The sequence below is a fragment of the Dermacentor andersoni genome, chromosome 1, assembly GCF_023375885.2.
Source record: "Dermacentor andersoni chromosome 1, qqDerAnde1_hic_scaffold, whole genome shotgun sequence".
Taxonomy (NCBI): domain Eukaryota; kingdom Metazoa; phylum Arthropoda; class Arachnida; order Ixodida; family Ixodidae; genus Dermacentor; species Dermacentor andersoni.
In genome coordinates this window covers 226,308,120-226,329,196 of record NC_092814.1, presented here as the reverse complement: position 1 = coordinate 226,329,196, position 21,077 = coordinate 226,308,120, and the positions used below count along the sequence as shown (strand labels likewise).

General features: G+C 49.1%; 1 protein-coding gene and 1 long non-coding RNA gene across 3 annotated transcripts in view; one reads left to right on the top strand and one right to left on the bottom strand.

The window, feature by feature from the left end:
• Window positions 1-21,077, bottom strand: part of for (cGMP-dependent protein kinase for) — a 210,965-nt gene that overhangs the window by 94,162 nt on the left and 95,726 nt on the right. The window lies entirely within an intron of this gene.
• LOC129380958 (uncharacterized) lies at window positions 9,964-11,208 on the top strand. Its single transcript, XR_008609191.2, has 2 exons — window positions 9,964-10,120; window positions 11,054-11,208. It is a non-coding gene; the product is annotated as an uncharacterized lncRNA (long non-coding RNA).

Here is a 21,077-nt window from a genome sequence, read left to right as displayed (position 1 = left end):
CAAGGCAGATGACGATTATCATTGTGTGGCAGATATACACCCCAAGGGGAGTAAACTTTTTTAGAGTGTAGCATTCTCACAGGGGGAAAGGGGTCACTCCAACCCCTTTCCCCCTGTTGAGCTCTTCTTTTCCTCTCCCGCTAGGTTACATGGCCCCTTTTTAGCGAAGTCCGACAAGGACGGCACATGGTCCGCATAAAGTTTCGCTGTAAAACGGTGCGCGTGAAGCAGCGAGATCTGCTCACTGAGTGGAAATTTCCAAGCACGTACGGCGCACGCCGACGCGGGCAGATGAGCTGCACGGACCGAGTGAACACGTTCTTTTCCCATGCAAGCGACGGGTAAGTATCGCTCGTCGTGAACGTAGCACGGGCGTTGTCCTCTCACACGAAGCGGACAATTTGGGGTAACCCACAAATGCTGAACAGCTGCAGAGATAACGCATACCTTCGGCGATAAAGTATACAACATTAGTTAGCTGTAGCAAATTTCTTTTTTCGTTTTGGTGGTGGTAGGGGGGGGGGGGTTGGACTGCCTATAAGACGTGCATTTTGTCGCGTAAGGATGACAATCACGCCTCAGAGCTGATGCAGCTTTGCGGAAACACCTGAGGGAGATGAAGAAGGAAGGAAGACAGAAAAGGTTCAGGAGATGGAGCACAGTTTAGTTCTTGTCAAACAAATCTGACGATTTTGAAATAAAACAAAACAATCAATCGCCAGGTCAATAAAATTAAAGAGCTGAGAAAGAAGGTAGCAGAACTACAGGCAAGAGAGGCTACTCGCGCAACCACACAAAGTTATCTTGAGCGACGGATAAATGAGCTAGAATACAGGAGCAGAAGGCTGAACTTCGAAATTCACGGGGCCTGTGTAGTTCTACACGAAAAGCTGATCGCATCACTAAAGACAGTCGCTGACAAACTTAAAGTTCTTCATGTGGTCGAATCGGACGTGGTATCTGTTCAAAGGCTACCAACAAAACCAGAAAGAATAGCAGAAATAATTGTTCGCATTGTTCAGCAACAAACTAGGGATGCATGGTTAACAAACAAAAGTAACCTGAAACAGTCCGACCCGATTGTCTTCATTGTCGATTGCATGTGTCCGAGTGCACTCTAAGCCAAAAATATAATTTCTGAGTAAGTCCGAGTGAGTTGCGTTTAATTTAGCCGACCGACGCTTTTGACTTCTCTGCCCGCCCTTAGCCAGGGCAGCGTGCAGATGCGCAAGAAAGATCGACGTATGGTTCAGCACAAACCGTCCTTGTCGATCGTTCAGAGGCATTTGTTTATCCGTTTGGACGCTGCTGCGGTATTTAAAGGACACTGAACTTTCTGACAGATTGTGACTTCACTGTGTGACGCAGGATTGTACGGTGCACTGCATAACACAAGGAACGCCCTTGCGGGCTACGTGACAGTGCCCACAGAAACAGTTTGTGTGCACGTGCGTGTGTGTGTAGTTTTTTTTAATCCTTCTCTCTCTCACCTATCGCATCCCCTTGCCCCTCCCCCAGTACAGGGTAGCCAACAGGAGATAATCTCTGGTTAACCTCCCTGTCTTTCCTTTGCCTTTCTCTCTCTCTCTCTCTTGGACACCTTGCTTTCCTCCTCATTTTTCATACGCTCTCCTCTTCTTCCAGGACACAGTAGCCAACAGGACTGGTATTCTGGGGCCCTATAACGAAAAACTATTCCAATATGTTTCTATTCCAATTTCCTGACGTCAAATTTGCGTAACCACCGACGCAAGCACCGGGCGGTCACCCGCAGGGTTGTCTGAACAGACCAATGAAACGCTCTCCTCGTTCGTAGGAGGTCACTTTTGTTTGCTTGAAAAACGAATAACATTGCCTACACTGAGCGGCTTGTCGTATCTAATTGGCTGACAAAAGGCGAGGAGAATGCTCAAGTGGAGAGGGATTCACTGGGGCAGAGCCACTGCATTGAAAATCGATAACCGGATGAAGAGGGTGGTGCCGGCATCTGCGATTGGTCGGCTTTCCCTTAGCTTGTGGTGGCTGGTCGAAAATCGCGGCGGCATGCAACGGAAGCTTAAGAATGACGCTAAATCTGACCCCCAGCAAAGAAGAGTTGGCAGAATGAGGTAGTAAACGTGCCGAAAGTGCTTGAAAACGTTACACGGTCACGCAAGAAGTTTTATTACATGCAAATACACCCATGCTCTCCGGCAGGTGCGAGTAGCCAGCGTCTCAGCGATCGGCGGCAGCCATCTTTTAATCCTTTCGGAACGGGGCAGCCTGCGGCTATTCCGAAAAAAAAAAATCAGTTTTGTTCGGCATATTAATGCATCTTTATCGCGTACACGTCACTTTGACGGGGTGAGTTTGTGCGGTTTTGTGACGTCGCGTGACAGGCAGTGAAGTGGGTGCAGCCCGAAAACTTTTTACCAATAGCCGAGGGCTAATGGCGAAAAGGGGTCGAATCAGAAATAACTGTTTTTCTTTTTTCTGTCAAATCATGCATAATCAGTGTGTACACATCATATCAGATGGGGAGGTATTGCGGTTTTCGTGACGTCGCGTGACAGACAGGTGAAGTGGGGATGGTCGAAAAAAGTTTTCGACAAATCGCGGAGGACTGATAGCAGAATTGGAATAGAAAAGTTTGCAATAGTTTTACGTTATAACGCCCCTGGTTAACATCTCTGCGTTTCATCGCTTACTTTCTGCCTCTCTCCCTCAAACGCGAACAAGACAAACAGCTAAATTTCCGGAGTCCCCCACTACGACGTGCCTCATAATCAGAAAGTGGTTTTGGCATGTAAAACCCCATAATCTAATCTAATTAAGGGTGTAAAGGTATCCTTACGTGTCCCCGTCGACGCCAGCATGGATCACCTGCTACGCATTGGAACGTACTACCACACCATCGAGGAAGTCATCAGCCTACACCGCTATAACCAAGAACAGCCGCTTCCACCGAAGCAGGTAGCACATCCTCTGTACCAGTCATAAAATTCCACCATGGCACTAAATCCTGAACAAAGACCAACACCCTTCAGTGTTTCACTGCAGCGCTCGCTCACGATGCGTAAGTGCAGAAAAAAAGACGGCTCCGTTGTCAACTACTACACCAAACGCACCACACGGCAGCCTGACTACAGTCGAACGCCTTCTACAGCGAAATGGCCTGTATAAGAAAGGATTCATTATGTCCCGGCCGAGTTACTATATATTATATGTATTGTGAATGACTCTACAACGAAGACCACTAGAGCGAATTTGCCTGTACAACGAAGGAATCTAGGCGTCCCCGATGACTGCTTTAGAGTGAACCCCACGTGTAGCAGTGCTGCCACTGCCCTCAGCAGACGTCACCAAGGCAAGCTCTACGCTAGCGCCAACGGCGGCGCTAGCGACGCATTTGACGAGCGTGACGGTCAGACGTAGTCCCGCTGCACTACTGCAGGAATCGCTCAAGTCGTACGCTGCCTGTTGCAACACATCAGCTGGTGCGACGGCTGAGGAATACAACTGTCGTTGCAGTTGATGACGACGTGACGATGTGATCGCAAATCACCACGGACGACGTATTCAAAGCCATCGATCTTAGCCATCTAATGTCAACTAAGGCAACAGTGATGAAGATCCTGTAAACGAATCAAGAATTTTGACGGCAAGGGAGGCGACAGCGGGGGCGCGGCTTCATGCAATCTGCGTGCGTGTGTGTGTACGTGTGTATGTATATGTGCGCGTGCGTTTTGTAGCATGCACATGTGGGCCGCGCTTTTACGATACTGAAGTTACCAAGTAACAACCCACTCTTTTGGCCAGACGAAAAGATATATAAATGAGGCATTTAAGATGCGCATTGCTGATAAATGTACAAGAGCGCCATCAACACCTCTGTCTGTAAAATACATACACAATTTTTGAACGCAGCGCATGTTAAAAAAGTAGAAGGAAGAAAGAGAAAATGAAACGGAAACGACTTCAGCACACATGTTAACGAGGGAAGTAAACTGTTTAGTCTGTGTCTCCTTTTCTTCTTTTTTAGGTCCAGATTACGTCTCTGTTATTTGTTGTTGCTTGACTTCTGTACATAAAGCGCATGCCGTTACGAAATAAATCAGTTGTGAGTGCGCGCATCGTCTTGTCTATCTTCATGTCGCTCCTAACATGCCTTTTGGAGTTACGGTTTGAAGCAGCGCGTCTAGCCATTATTCCTTACATTTAGCTGCCTAAGGATTCAATAGTATAGTCGGAATAACAGCACAGTCATTACAATAATGGCATAGTCGTCATCTTACTAGTAACGTCTAGTTTCTTTGCATTGCTCGCCGTGGGATTAGTGAGAGCAGCAAAGTTTGACACCTTCGTTCGAGAAATCCCACACCCGGCAATGCTCGCAGCACACACCGTCGTCGCGGCAAGGCTTTGGCAGCACGACCGCGGCAAAACACGAGCCACGCAACACCCTGCCGCCGGGTCTCCTGCCAAAAAAATCCTCGCGCGAGAGAGGTCGCAAACGCCTCTCGGCGCGGCGCGCTTTTTTTCTCCATCCAAATAAGCACGAGCGTAGCCGGTCGTGGGCACGCTGTCGTTCCGCGAGACCAACAACCTCGAGCGTTGCGTAGCATGCGGCGTCTGTCCGACGAAGGCGGGAGTGCGTAAGTGCGCGAGTCTTGTCATCCGAGTGAAGAGACGACACAGTGTAACAGGCAGTGTTGATCAGGCTTGTTAGTGACGTAGGAAGCAATGTTCAAAACTGAACGCATCCTGAGTATTCTCAGGAACTATGCAGGCTACGATGTGTGTATACTGCTCGCGGGTATCCTCATTCACACTGAAAAATATCGTTCGTTGACTCTCTGCTTCTTCAGACACCGCAGGATCGCTTTGTCTCAGAGAAAGTTACATGCGTGATAGTAATGTTTATTGTATCAATGTTAGAATGTGCGACATCAAGCCACCAAATAGAAGACATCATGAGCAACGAAATACCTATCCATGTTTCTTCACTGACAAAACCTCATTGCCCTTTAGATCGCCGCGTCATTGCGCATTTCATCCCGTACAGAGACCGTAATAGCCACAAGGACTGAGACAACAGCGGCATGTTTGGGATGCGTAATGAATATCGCAGAAAAAAAATGCAGGAGCGAGTAGCAGACAACGGGAACTGTGGCGCATTGTGCTATTATAGTTAAACGTAATATAAGAGACCTCGTTTACAACGTCGCTTACATGACACTAGGACGTGGCGCGGTTGCCTGCTGCGCCTAAGGCCATCGCGAGCGCGTCGAGTCAGCGTATAAATCACTGCGAGCAACTTTTCGCCGACCAGCAGCTATCAGGACGGGCTATTAGACGCGACAGTCCCATTGAATGTGGCACATACTCACGCGTCGTTCTTAAGCACCTTCTTGACCGGCGTGTGCTCGAGCCGCACGTCCACGGGTTCTGCCGAGATAGCGAGACGCTTGAGGCGAGCTCCTCCGGCGGGTAACGCTGACTGGTCGTGCCGGCGAGCCGACAGCTGCAGGTTGTGCGCCAGCTGCTCCGTGAGGGGCTTCAACACTGCGTGGAACTTGCCCAACTGCAGTTCAAGCTCGTGACTGACGCCTTCTTGAAGCTCCAGGCGAGACCTGAGGCTGGCTATCACTCCATCCTTCTCCGACAGCTCGATTCGACACTGTTCGAGCGCTGCGCGCAGTTCCGCAACGGATAGGCCGTCCAAGCTAGTCTTCTCACAGGAGCTGCGCTCCATGGTCACAACGTTTGAGATGGTATTGGCCACTATACGATAGTGACTAATAGCACTATTGCGGAACACAGTTCAGCTGGGACGCTTCACAAGCACTGAACTAAATAAATCGTTCGCTGGACAAGGTACAGCCTCTACGGACACTCGGACGGTTTTAACAGATATGGCTCATGTTGCGGCTTGAATAAGCGAAATCAAACCAAAATGGTGCAGTAGAAGCAGCTTGGCCTTCTTCGCACGTAAAACGCGCAATAAATTTCGGCGATCCGAACTGATGTCGCCTCCAATCTTCTCGACAGACAGCAGGCTTCCTAAGTGATGACTGTCACGGCTTGAGGAGTTGCGGCAACGGTTTGCAGGAAAGCTGAACCCGCGCTTGCGTTTAGTCAGAACGCTGTTTCAGGACATTCGCGGCAATCTGACCTTGAGAAACATGCACGCAAAACGTCGCAAACAGAGGCACGCGGAGCTGGTCTGAGAGCGACTGAGATGCGAACGGAGATGCAAGTCAAAGAGTTAGATATTCACAGCACAAGCATACAAACACACATACGGAGGCTGCCACGTCAGCGGCACGACGAACTCTTTGAGGAGACTCTTGACCCTACGGTCACGTTGCTGCGGACCAGACTTGTCACACGAAATCGTCCACTTGACAACTTCACAAAACTAGAAAATCGAACTTCACTCTTCTTGCGCGCGAGAGGTTAGAGCTAAAGTAGTGCTCGTATTCGGCTACAAAGCTCGAAGCGGCAAGCGTCAATGTTGCGCAAACGTGCGTACGCATAGGACGGCAGACCTTCCGGCGCACCGAGTTGAACGAGAGAGGCCGGGGAATAGGAGCCTATCGACTGGACTCTTTCCTCGGGTTGCCGGGGAAAGTACCGGCCTGCAGTCCAGCAGAGGGCTTCGCCGCGTCTCCGTTGGGAGCTATGCCCGCCGCCTCGTGGTGTCAGCCGCATCATCCTTTCTCCGCCCGCGTTCAAGGCCGAATGGCCCGCCGAAGCCGACGCGGGCTCACGCGGACGGTTGCTCAGAGCAGGGGCAACAACGCCCAGTAGCAGCAGAAAAAAGAAAATTCTGCAGATCCCACGCACTGTGCGAATGGATGTAAGCGAAGCTTTATGTGTAGTTTGCTTTGATCGACAATAATTAGCGGCGATGTTGAAGGCGAGTGTTTAATTTCTTCAACGTTTTGTCCAACACGAGAGTGGTGAGTTGATGTTAAACGCTACCTTGCGTGCACCACTGCTGTTTGTCTGCGTAGTACACATAAAACACAGGGAAAGATGTTAGCTCGAATCGTTGTTATGCGCCACATTTAATAACCTACGACAGGGTTCAGCATTGTCATTGCCTCACGTGACGCATCGCATCGTAGCAGAAGTATTAAACTTGACTTGGATTATGGGGTTGTACGTGCCAAAACCACAATCGGATTATGAGGCACGCCGTAGTGGCAGACTCTGGATTAATTTTGACACCGTGATGTTCTTTAACGTGTCCCAAAATCTAATTTATTTCAGTTTCACCCTCCATCGAAATGCGGCTGCCGCGGTCGGGATCAAATCCGCGACCTCTAGCAATGCCATAGTCACAAACCTACGGCGGCGGCCACAGAAGTGTTGATTTGACGGTCGACCGCTTGCGTAGTATTGCCTGGACCCTGCGGTGGTCCTTAATTAATGCGGTTCTGCTTCAGCACGCCCTGCATCATCTGTCCGCTTGACATATTTCCATGGTGTTTATTTTTCAGAAATAGCAGGAACGTACTGTACCGTACCTCGAACTTAAGCTTATACAGTTTGCTGCTGTCGTATCGTAGTAGGGTTTCTTTGCCTTCTCACGTCACTTTCTCCACGCCCCACCCCTCTCGTATGGGAACTGCCTCTTCTTCCCCTCCCTTCTACAGTTCTATCTACGTCCCCTCTAGACTCGCACGTTAGCAGAAACGGAGGCGCTGCACTTTCTGCAGTGCTTCTGAGGGGAGTCACGTATAATTACAGCTGTCAAGAGGCTAATGGGGCGACGCCCAGGGAGCTACAGAGGGAATTGTGTACATTCGACGCGGTGGGGTTTAAATGAGTTTCTCGCGTCGCCTTTCCTCTCTGACTCGCTCTTGTCATGTATACGCACGCTCTGAACCACACCCCAATGCGGTGTGCCAGACAGCAGTAGCAGCAGCAGCAGTGGGAAAGTCGAAGGAAGATGCAAAGAAAGCTTCTTTTTAAAAAAAGGACCGCTGGCCCCTCCAGCTCGGACTCCTCAGACGCCTATTAAAATTATTTCAGCCGAAGACAAGGGCTCGTATGGAACGCAGTGGCCGTCCACACTCCCTAAACAAGAAGGTAGTATACGACAACGCACTCCTAAAGGCCGATTTACGCTCGAGCCGCCCCAGCGTCGCCAGCCGCACTGCACGCGTGCGATCGTGCGAAAAATTGCACATGTCGAACACTTGTGCACAAATTTCGGTTTACACGTAAACCAAAATTTGTGCACAAGTGTTCGACATGTGCAACTTTTACACGTAAACCAAAATTTGTGCGGAAGTGTTCGATATGTGTAACTTTTACACGTAAACAAAAATTTGTGCACAAATGTTCGACATGTGCAATTTATCGCACGACCGCACGCGTGCAGTGCGGCTGGCGGCGCTAGGCGAATTGAGCGTAAATCGGCCTTAACACTCGGAAAAATTGAGGTTGGAGCCACGCCAAAAAAGCACCGGGCCAATTGAGGGCTTCCGTGATGACGAACGAGTCATACACGCAGCTGTGTTTTGGGATAGGGTTCCTGCAAGAATGGACTGACTGACTGACTGACTGACTGACTGACTGACTGACTGACTTGACTTGACTTGACTTGACTTGACTTGACTTGACTTGAGTTGACTGACTGACTGACTGACTGACTGACTGACTGACTGACTGACTGATTGATTGATTGATTGATTGATTGATTGATTGATTGATTGAGTAAGTAAGTAAGTGACTAACTGATCGGGCTTAACGTTCAAACGGAACACAGAGCGAGGGCTACGAGAGAGGCGGATTAGTTTGATCACTTGGCGTTCACGTTCGGCAGACAAGCGTTTCGTGCCTTCCGCCTCCATAGGGATGTAGCTTCCAAGGTTAAATTGAACCCCCGACTACGCGTGCTCAGCAGTCACAGTCGTTGTGGCACCCCAGTGCACCGAGAATACCCATGGGTCTTCTCGGTGATAAGGTAAAAAAAAAAAAGCGCCCGATCGCTAGGCTCCTTCTGTTAAGACAACGACAATTAGGTGCGGCGCGCCGAGACCACTCGAATTCTTCCACGGCAACAGCGCCGGCCAGCCCGCTTTGCGGTGCAGAAAAGCAGTTGAGACCGCGCCGCAGCTACCGCAAACAACGCTCACGTTCCGATCACTCGAGACGCACGCACACACGCAGAGTCGCCGCGACGTGGTCGCCTACACGACTGCTTCGTGGCCTTCCCGCGCGCCAAGGACTTCAGCTCCGCGGAGCTATAGACAGCCGAGCTTTTCAGGACGCCCACCAGGTAGATAGAACCCTTATGATTTTGTGCCTCGATCCCACGAACGGATAAACTCCTTTGCTGGTTCGGAATGAAGAGTCAGCAGAAGGCGTATATAGGATGGCTGGACCTGGACGTCGTCTATAGCACGGCGCGGGATTTCACTCGCCTTCGTTATATTCGCACACGAAAGACAAAACGGGCAATGGACAAGCACGCAGCACGCGCCAAAGGAAAATAGCGGCACAGCAAGGAAGTGGAGAGAGGGGAGGGGTGGCAATTTGTTTCTCTGTGGGGTGGCCATGTGAAAGATGAAAGTTTCACGCTGCCAGCGCCGTTCCAGCGTCTCGCCGCTTGGCTTCGTGACGCAACACTTTTCCCCTTCCTGTCTCGGTCATGAACGCCGACGTGCCCGCTAAACGAAACCGACGGCGGCCCAAGCATAGAGAAAGAAATACAACAAGAGCGGACACTGCGAAAACTGGCAACAGGAAATACGTCACGCTAGTATTCATACCGTCCGTTAGCTGACGCGAGCATCGGAAAAAAAAATAATGTGAAATGGAGTTAACAATGTTTTATTTTTTATTCTTTCCCGCTAACTAAAAAAGAACTTATACTTTTCGACATATTTTTCTTGCGTCACCTAGAAGAAAGCCAATGACGCGCCAGACACGCCACCGAAGCGAGCGAGACCGGCTGCGAATGTGAGCGTGCGCCTGTTCGGCGACCCGTCTGCCAGTCTTCTTTGTTTTTTTTTTTTTGGGGGGGGGGGAGGCGGTTGCAGCCTCGTTTCTTGGGCTCCCGGCATACTCTTGCGTAACTTCTGCACTTCGACACAGCACTATTACGCTATTGCACTACGGCAAGGTGAGAAATTTTGTTTGACAGTCTGCGCTGCATGTCAAGCAATTTAGGCTTACGGCACGGCACCGAGCGTTCTGACGCAGCCGGCGAAAAACAGCTCTACCGTTGCGGCGCAGTTAGTTTGGCGTGTACTGAATCTTTATGAGACATGTCTGTGGCGCTTTCTCTGACTACTGTAACTAATTTCTTTACATTTTGGGGTACTTTTGGGGCACGTTGGCCACACCCAGCGTTGTGAAGCAGTCAGCAAAAAAACAGCTCGACCGTTGTGACGCAGTTTGGCATTGACTGAATCTTACGGATCACGTTTGTGACGCTTATCATGCACTCCTCGACAACATATACGTTCTTTCGGGACTCACGCTTGTCGAAAACGCGACGAGCGATTGCCAAGAGTGATAACACGGGAATATGTTGCTTGCGACGGCAGAACGCACAAAAGATAACGCCGAGGAACTAAAAAACCAGAAACTTGTAACTCGAAAATTCTGAACAACAGAAAACAGGCTTTGCACCCACGCATTTGTTTTGAGTGCGAGTAGAAGGCACTCTGCGAGCGTATAGCATGGTCTGGCTGGGAGCCTTTGCTGTGGCCACTTCTGTGTACGTGGCGTACCATCGCGTCGCGACTGAGGCCAAGCTGTTGAAAACGTGCTGTCGCCCATGTATTTGTGCTTTTAAAGTGCAGGAAATGAGACCCGGGAACGGTAGAGTGCTTGTAAATGAGATGTTTTCGTCATATTTTATGTGTGCACGGTATTGCTTGGGATGAGTCGGGTATATTCGACGCCATGTATATAAAGCGAACAGCTTTTGTTTGTAATGTCGCCCATTCACCACTTTCGCACGTTTCGCTTCTACACGCAGTTTTCCTATAAGGTTGAAATACCAAAATGACACATGCTTGTAATTTGCTTTTTTTCTTTTTTTTTTCAGCTGATGATGAGAAGTTCGGAGTTGAAAGACGAGCTCTGGGCCGTCCGGCAAGTCGAAGATGCCGCCCGAGTCGAAGGACTTGGAGCCGCCACCTGAGGCCACCGCAAAAAAACTGCCAGACCATTCTTTTTAATAAAGTTTTTCAGCTGATGCCATCCGGTGGAACTTCGCACATGAACTATTGCCGCTTACCTGGTGCCACAACATTGGATGAACCCAACAAAAGCGCGGAACGAGCATTTACATAGAGAAAAATTAACATTTTCTCATTTCACAAGGCGTCGCCTACTTAAGGAAATAGCAGGTTGCACAGATGACATATTCGATGAAGGCTTGTCAAGATCGCTCACAGTCATTTTTTACAAAATTCAAGAAAACGATTTCTCACCAAGACAGAGCGCAGTTGAGCAGTAGAGGCAAAAAATGCCGCACCCATCAGCGCAGCCGGCGTAACGCGCACCAGCTAGCGTTAAAAACGCGCGCGCACAAAACCGAAACCGGAAGCATGGTTCAGGTTTTAATACCAGCCGCTTGGTGCGCTACAGTCAATTCGGCTGCTGGGCTCTATGGGAGTGTGCGCTCTTGTAGAATTTCTCTATAGCCCACGCCCCATTCGGAGGCTAGGTACGTCAGCGTGTTACATGAGTTCGCAGCTCAACAGTCTCGAACAAAAACCATTTCAAGCACACCAAACTGTTACAAGCAAGCAAATACAAAAAGAAAATGCCTTCTGTAGAAGATTACGGCATCCTGGCGGCGTATTCACAAAAAGCGCTTACGTTATAATGATTCACAAAAACAAATTTCAGCCAATCGAGCATGATTTTAGACATATCATTAGCGAAGGTAGCCGATCATTGGTCTATATCACGAATGAAAAGCTTTGTGAATTAGGATTCTAGATTTTAAAAGCGGTCACCTGGCAGTCAAGTAATCTCCACTATTGTAGTGCGGGTCGGTCGGTTGGTTGGTTAAGGTGTTTGTACAGGCGAGGCTACTCCGGGCGTTCTGCGCCAGCAATTGCCACCCAGAATTCAGTTCAGTTCAATGCCGCGTATGAATGCAAGTAGGAGACGCGAGACCTCCTTTCGCACTATCCTCGCAGCCACAAAGAACACTATGTTGCACACAGGCACGTGCGAAAACTTCGGCCGGCATCATGGAACGAGTCTATTCTAATGCTTCACCTTTTCCCGCTTCGTCAATGGTCCGAGTGGCGCCCGGCCTATACACGTTATCACTGGGGTCGGCCCCTCGTGAACGATGGATTATAGGAAATGAATTAAACCTGCCGAAAGGAGCCCTTACAATATACCAACCTTCCTCTTTGCAAGTTGATAAAAAAAGTATTCCTTTCGACGATGAGCGCCTACAAGACGAAGTGAAATGCTCCACGTAACACAATGCACTGCTTTCTGTGCATAACGGCGACAGAACCCGTCTAGATATTAAGGCCCAATCTGGGGGGGGGGGAGGTTGGCCAATTCTATTCGTGTTCTATAAACCAACGTGGCTTCCATGCTATTAAGCCCCTTAACTACGGAGGGCTTATGTCGCGGTGGCCAAATCGATTAACACCTGTATTCTAGAACGTTATTCCACTAAACATTGCACCTCGACTTGATGATGATGATGATTGCTTATTGACATCCCCTTCAAAACGGAGCGGTGACAAATTGTCAGCTAGCCCGGTTGAGCTAATAAGGTAATCAAAACATTCTTATCAGCCTACCATTTTGCCTATCTCTCCTTAATCTTTTGTCGCTTCCTTTAAGGGACATCAAGGCAAATATGTCAAGCTAAAGTGATAGATACGTGCTCGAGAACGTCTAAGGCGTCAATATTATCGCGAACAGAGCTTCACTATTCGAGAAATTGAGGTAAATACAGTACACGATCAGAGACGCCTCCGGGACATTCAAGTGCTAGTTCAATGACGAAGGCACTCATAATTCTGTCGCTAGTACTCAACCTCTCGTAATAGAAAGATCATTGTATTGCATTATAAGACGAAATCAAATGCTGCTTCTCCAGTTGTATTTGATATTTAGAAAAAGAACTCATTAACGTTACCCTTGGCAACGACGCGGGCGGTTAACATATTTCGTTTTCTACACTCTGGAGCCGCCCGCGTTTTCTCGTTTCAACAGTTTCGTTATAGCGTAGTACTGTGCTGGTTTTGCTAGCTCCCGAAACTCACACAAAGTGCAAGTAGCAGACAATGCCAGGTCCATGTGATATCTCGGGATTCCCGCACCATCCACACCACTTGACCAAGAGAAGCTGCTCAGGCGAATCCAACGCTTTGTCTTGGCTCGGCTTCTCCAAGCACGCACGTTAGCGGTTAGCGCAGAAAACCGTAGCACCGCTTGTCAGGCGCCGTTTTATTCACAGACGGCAGTAAATGGCGGTGATGGCGTATGGAATATCACCACTCCCCCGCTCGGGGGCGGGCGATTCGAAGTGCGCTAAAGGTATGCGGACTTTTGAGACACAATTTTCTCGTAAACTAAGTTTTTTCTTTGCACGAAACAAGCGCTGCGCGGTTTCTGGAATGGTATTTTAACAGTCCACGTCGACTTAGTATTTGCTGCTAGTGTCCCATTAAGACCTCTATATCCACCTTCCACAGTTACCAGCCAGTTACCAGCCGGTAACGACGGGTTTGTGCGACCATCTGTGACTTTTAATGCAATTTCTGTAAGACCACACGCGTCAGCGAACTCGCCGCAATTTCCTTCTTTCCTTCCCTCCTCTCTCTCCCTGTGATCTTTGTTTTCCCCTTCCCCATTCCCCCGGTGTAGGGTAGCCAACTGGACGTTATTCTGGTTAACCTCCCTGCCTTCTACTTTTCTCTTCCCTCCTCCTCCTACCAGCCGGTAACAGATGCGGTCCTATCAATCTCTCCCCTGTCGCCCCTCGGCAGAAATGGTCACTGCGTCTCATTGATCGTTCATGGCAATTCTAGAGCATTGCAGCGACTTCTTTAGTCGAGGGGAGGCGCTGTGTTCAACTCGGTCATGGGAGGCCTAAATGCAAGCGCGAAGTGCTTGTATTTAGGTTCGCTACTCGTTGGAGTGGAGGAAGAGCTTTGATTCGAGGATCGTTTGAAAATGCGGGCGCCAAAGTTGCAGCGAATTGCCTCCTTTAGGAACTGCAGCTGATCGGTGCTTTGACTGTTGAGCATTCGCGAGATGCCCATTTTGCAAGAGAAATTGCTCTTTCCTTGCCAGTAACACAATGAAGGCGTCCGTAGGACGGCCGTTCTTGGACCCCTGCTTCTTCAATTTTCGAGCAAAGCCAGCGACTGTCGACAAAATATGTTATGAGGTGCGCAAGGAGAGAGCTGTTGAAGCGCAGACCACGAGTGCGTTATAACGGCGGCGTTCCACGAAATACATCTTTTACGCCTACGCAGCGCAAGCTGCAATCATTGATGAAAAAGGGATTAATTTATTTGTTTCGATGCTCTGTCAACATCGCCGACCTTGAGGAGACCATGTGGTCGAGTCGACCGGATCCGTCATGATGGTAGCTGCGACGGACGCCACAATATCTGCAAGCCGCAATTTGTGCGTGGTAGATAATGTATATGACGTACTTAACCAGTTACACACATGATTGCTTTACACTAGCTTCTCTGTCCGATTCCGTAACGTACAGCAAATTACATAATTTGTTTCGTAAACTTGATTTTCTACCATAGTGTCGCTTCACATCTGCCTAATCTCCGCTCTTTTGTTCAGAATATTCGATCGAAAGGTCAAGTGAGCCTCACACAGCATATATTTTTTTTTTCTGTTACAGGCTGCCTTATAGATCCGCAGAAATTCTGACACTACAGCTGCAGCTGATGCAGTCAATCGCGCAACACTTCCATGCTCGCGCCTATCGAAATTCATGAATATTATCCACACGGGGAATGAATGCTCTTCACTCGAGCGGATACAAGCCACTAACAGCTTCAAAATATAGCGAGGCACTCACGCCTTACTTTTAGCAATTCGAGGTCCGGTCTTTACGCTTCTGCATTACTGTTTCTTTAATGGCTATAAACTTGTTACAGAGGAGGGAATCGTTCACCATCTAACAGCCGCTGATAACGAGGCGTATAGAGAGCTCACTATTATTAGCAGCTAATTGTGTTGTTCTTAAGTCGCTATGGCTCGCGAGTGAGTTGGCGCCAACGCTTGTGATGCACCAAGCAAACAACCGCCGAGCCGAGCGTTACACTAGCAGGCAAACAAGCCTCGCATCGCCACCGTTGTGAATTCCCATCCGGGGGCCCCACCTGTTTACGTGGATGTGCCCGAGTAGCTATATATACTCCGCTGAGGCAAGAATGCGTCAACTCCCCGCCTACCTTTTCTAGAGGGGCGGCTGCGCTATTCTCCCCACCACTTTACACGTTTCCAGGACAGCATCGAAAACCGCGGCCTCTCCTTTTCCGTGTGCGGACGCCGCAAATCAATTTTGCGCCTGCGGCATGTAGCCTGTGAGGAGCTTCGTTTAACAGGCCGCCTAATCGACAGTCCGCCAGCGACGACGCGTACGCTGAGCGGTGTCTCGGAGCAGACCCGGCACCTTCGGCATGCCTGCAGCTCGCCAGTAACGGGACGTCCAATAATTTCCCATTAATCCCATGATACACACATCGGCCATAGCGTTATTCACGTACTCTTTGTCTGCGCGATAGACGCCTACATTCAACGCACTAAACCCCTTTCGAGTCAGCGATACGTGGCGGAAATGACGGGACGGTCAGAATGACGAGGCGATGTCCTGAGCGCAAAGAGCCAAGCAAGACCACAACGTCACCTTATGCTAAATGGCAGTAGTACGCTGCCTCGTCACAGGTCGCGCAGAGAAACACGTCAACAATATACGCAGGCAGGTATACGGTTAACTGGGGGGGTGATGGTTGGAAACGCTTTCTACCTGCTACGTCATTTCACGTCTAAATTGATAGGAAAGATCAACGTCCAAGCGGATGCCACGCATCCCACACCTTGAGGATGTGAGTGCTAAGGCGCTATGAATGATTAAAGCTATGGAAAACGAGAAAATAAACCTACTACTGAAGAGTTGCTGCTTCAGAAGACATACGGAAATGCTATGTTTTGCTCTATTAATATTTTCATTTTACATAGGCGAGAGACCGATAGCTACAGACCACGTTCGTTCGTTATGATCTGTTGCACCATGTTGCGAACACCGAAAGAGAATGAGATATTCAGGGAGGTTAGGGCAGCGTATTGGAACCGATGGTTATACCTTGTACTGGGGCAACGGGGTAAAGATATTCACAGGTGATAGAAGCAGAACATCGTGAGTTGTGCTACACGACTTTATGGCACCACGTCTCGGAATCCAGGGAAAAGTCATTTGAAATGATTCAATAAACCTATGACAAGATGGCCATCAGTCACACGAGCTGTTTGGAGCATTATTCGCGTTTCAAAAGAGGAGTGATCGAGCGTCACTGTAACAACAGGAGTCAGGGCAGCTTCACGTGAACACGATTCATGAAATTGTTGAGCAAACGCAAGAATGTTCGCATGACTCGCCGTGGTTGCTTAGTGGCTATGGTGTTGCGCTGCTAAGCACGACGTCACGGGATCGAATCCCGGCCACGGCGGCCGCATTCCGATCGGGGCGAAAACACCCGTGTACTTCGATTTAGGTGCACGGTAAAGAACCCCAGGTAGTCCAAATTGTTTCGTATACGGTGTTTCGTATACACTGTATACGGTGTGACTCATAGCCGAATCGTGGTTTTGGCACGTAAAACCCCATAATTTTAGTTAAAGAATATGAGCATGACTACTTCAGAATATTTATTCATGGCGTTGTTTGCACAGCTTTATTACGCGTAAGTGTGCAGGCCACCTTACCGTTTGTTTTTACATGCGCATCATTGCTGCACACTTTGTCCCCAGAATCCAAAGACAGCGTACAATACATCGAAGTCTGCCAGTAGGTGTTGGCTGAGCTAACTTTCACACAACGTCATTTCCAAGGATTGAAGCTTAAGCCAGCGAATACAATCGGAAGGCTAAGGCAACAGTGATTGCTGTGGAAGAGCACAGAATCTGAGACTCGGAGTCAAGAAGACATCGTATTGGTCGAGAGCGCACCTACCGCATCCTCGTCGTTTTCTTCAGAATTCGTGGAATTCTGCAAAGTGAATTCAAGCCTGACGCCAAGACTATCAAACTAGTGGAATTGTCTGAGGAGTGTCCATGAAGAACATGAAGTGAAAAACAAAAACAAAGCAAGGCGCCCAATTCACAAAGAGTTTGGTCTGCGAGAAACACGGGCGGTGTTAAGAATGGCGAGCTGCAATGCGGGATTGCCACCCAATTACGACTGGGGAACAAGACGCGCATCCCCCACTCTCCGTCGCCTCAGCTAGGATGCGTTCGATGAAGCGGGCTTTGTGCTGAAAACCGCCGCCATCCTCAAGCCCCATCCTCAACCCACGGAATGAGTTCGACGGACGAACTATTGTGCCCGAACTCCCCAGCGCGTACCTGATCTGCTACGCGTGCGTGAGCTGCCGCGGGAAAGCAGTTTTTTGTTGCTTCCCATGCGCCGGCCGGCACGCAGGACAACGAGCTACTCAGAATGTCTCCGAGGTACCCGGAACGGCTCCCCTCTGACGTCGGCTTTACATCGGAATGTGTGTGCCTTTGTGTGCGTAGACTGTTCTGCGGGGCGGCGGCGAATTTACAATGAGTAAACGAACGTTCGCGTCACCTTGTTTCGCCGGCGGACGGAGTGTTTAAAAACGGCTGTTGTGCGGATGCTCGACACACTTCTCTAGTGCAGTCATGTTGGACTGACACTCTTTTTCTCAAGCAGACATGTTAGACTGATTTAAATACTGTAAATAAACCCATATTCCTCGTTCTCGATGAGAAGCAGTTCTTCCCTTCATCAACGTCCTCAGCGTGGATAAGTTGGACGACGGCATGGGCCAGCTACCTTCGAATTCATGCCTGACTCCAATCTTGACAAAGGACCACGAGCGATGGGATTGAGCCCCCAATCCTGACAGCGGTCAGCTTCGCTAATAATATGCTCGCTATGATGATTAGCCGGCGTCTATTCTTACAAACGGCTCTGGCGTATGTAGCACAGCTCTGTGAGCAGGGGCCCAGCAATGTGGCATAAGGGCAACTGGACGCTCCTTCGCAGGAATACATCCGCTTAGAGAGACCTAGAAAAAACACGATTTCTTTTATAAAGGCCCTGAAACTGTATTTGTACTAAATTATATCCTCACAGCGTCAACTTGAGCTAAGAAGGAGTGCCCAAAGACGGAGTAACCTAAAAGCAAGTAACTGCTTCAATAAGGTGATAAGCAAAGGTCATGCCGACTACACGTGTACCAGGAAACGCCGCCATGGATCGCATAGAATCACCTTACAACCGCACAGGGTTCCTATATAAGACAGACGTTTAGATGTCAGTGCAGCTGTTGCGGCTGCGCACAACGCATACGTAACTTCGAAGTCAAAACAGACGAGCGACACTTCGCCGTGGCAGATTTGTGAAGAGACGCGTATAAGTCTTACGAATATTTATGTTTAAAAAAAATGCATCGTGCATATAGTGCTCCTTCCCCCCTTTTTTCCCCCTTTCTTTTTCGCAGAAAAAGAAAGAAACCAACGTCTAAAATCTCAGTTCACAAGACAGCCAAGAGTAAGTGACTGATTCTTCATTCACCACATTCGCCCACGCTCTCTAGCTTCCATTCCTAAATGCGGACGTAATCCCAGGCTCTGGTCACGCGCGGCCCCGAACCGTCTTCCAGCCACCATTCTGTTACTGCATGCGCGCCGTCTCTTCGAGGAGCCACTGATTCGGGGTGCGCGTCCGGACCGGACGGGAGAGTCGCCCTCGAGCCGGCGGCGCTCATTAGCGTCCAAATCAAAGAGGCCGTCATATCTGTGACGCAAACGCACTGCGTCTGTTCGCGACGTTGTGGCCGGCAATTACGCGACGCGTCCGAAGAACACAACGCGGTGCCTTGTGCACGAAGCGAGACGTGCACAGACGCCATGAGGCAAGATGAAATTATCTGAGAAAAGAAGAGCGCGGATGGTGAGAAAGACGCTGGCGAAGAACAATTAACTTTTTTTACGCCATTAAGCGTGTCTGGACGCAGCAACCGCGACTTAAAGAAAACAGGAAGCTGTAGGAGAAGACGTCACGACAAAGACGTCACGATCAAGGCTTGTCCGACTGCCGAATAGGTGAAAAACATAGATGACAGTCAACGGTGAAGCTTTTCAGTTACGCTTTCTTTCTAAACATATAGCGATACCCTGTCTTCCTAGCTGAAACTGTATCGCGCATGCCGAAAAACGTTGTGAAAAAGACGTCTGAACCACGAGGAAGGCCTGCTCAGAAGCAATAAGGCAGGACGGAAGCCTCAGAGGGCGGGATATGGAAAAGGAAGGGCAGATGTCTATCGTGCGGTAGATCTTTAATGAATCTGCAGGTGAATACATTACTTTAGGAGCAAACTCCAGAGACAAAACAACAGGGCAGCTTCTGGGCGCGTTCTGCGCGTGTCCCAACCGAACAGTGTGCGTCACAATGCCCGAAGGCAAAGACTTGCACAACCGAAAGGGCCCAAAGTGCTGCTTTCATTTCACTTTTATCTTTATGGAGTTTATGAGCTACTTTACTCATAGAAGATTATCAGCTTAACTCTTTAGGTGTGGCACAAAGGGGCTCTATAGATGACAGCGAGTGGCATGCCTACTCGTTGAAAGAAATAGACAGACGGACTGACGTAATCCCTTGTCTCAGAAATGGTCTTTCCTTTTTATTTTGTTAGTATGGGAGGGAATGCTGCATCATATAAATATTTTCTTTCTTTAGCTGCCACACTCACGCGGAAGAAAAGGCGTCTATAAAGACGAAAATGCTCCGAAAGTCCATGCCGTTGGAATACAAAATATCGTTATCACGCGGCTGTGCGAATGACGACGTAGACAGGCTTGTTAAACTGGTCCTTCCATCGTAGACATAATGCGCTTAGCAATGTATGCGAACAAGGAATGAAACAATACTATGTTCTGCGTCAGTTATGTATTGTATGGATAATGCATTGACGTCAGTGGATGGAATGAAGGATTAACGGGGAGACAAATGATGGAGCAAGGCTACAACGATGTCCATGGCGACGCCCTGCGAATAGTATGGAAGAGCGCTAGTAAAAACGACGACAAGGCTGTAATTAACACTCGCTGTACTTTCCTTGGGTCTTGTGCGCATACATATACTAGCCTCTCTTTTTTGAAATTTAGTTCCACCTTTAGGTTCGCAACAATGACACAAAGGAAATGTGGACTGCGAGGAGCCGAATACTGGTTCAGTCTGCATACTTGTGCGTGCGTGTTGCTCAACAGACACACACACACACAAACAAGCGCGCGTGCGGTGGCTGAAACCATCGAATATTAAGTTAAGTTATGGGGTTCTACGTGCCAAAACCACTTTCTGATTATGAGGCACACCGTAGTGGATCACTCCGGAAATTTTTGACCACCTGAGCTTCTTTAACGTGCACCTAGATCTAAGTACATGGGTGTTCTCGCATTTCGCCCACATCGAAATGCGGCCGCCGTGGCCGGGATTCGATCCCGCGATCGCGTGCTCAGCTGCCCGACACCATAGCCACTGAGCAACCACAGCGGGTAACCATCGAATATTATTTCCAAAGTTAGTGATAGCTTTCCTGTGTGAACTGCTGCATATCCCCATACCATCCGTGAATCACAAAACCTTATGAGCGCACCAACTGACGACCGACGACGTCTTCAAAGCCGTTGATCGGACATCTAATCTCAACGAAGGCAACAGCAATGAAGATCCTGTAAACAAACCAATAATTTTGACGGCAAGGGAGGCGATAGAATGGAAAACGGGAAAAAAAAAAAATGAATCGGTCTGCGTGTGTGTGTGGGGGGAGGGGGGGGGGGGACTTACACACGTAAAATAGAATTGC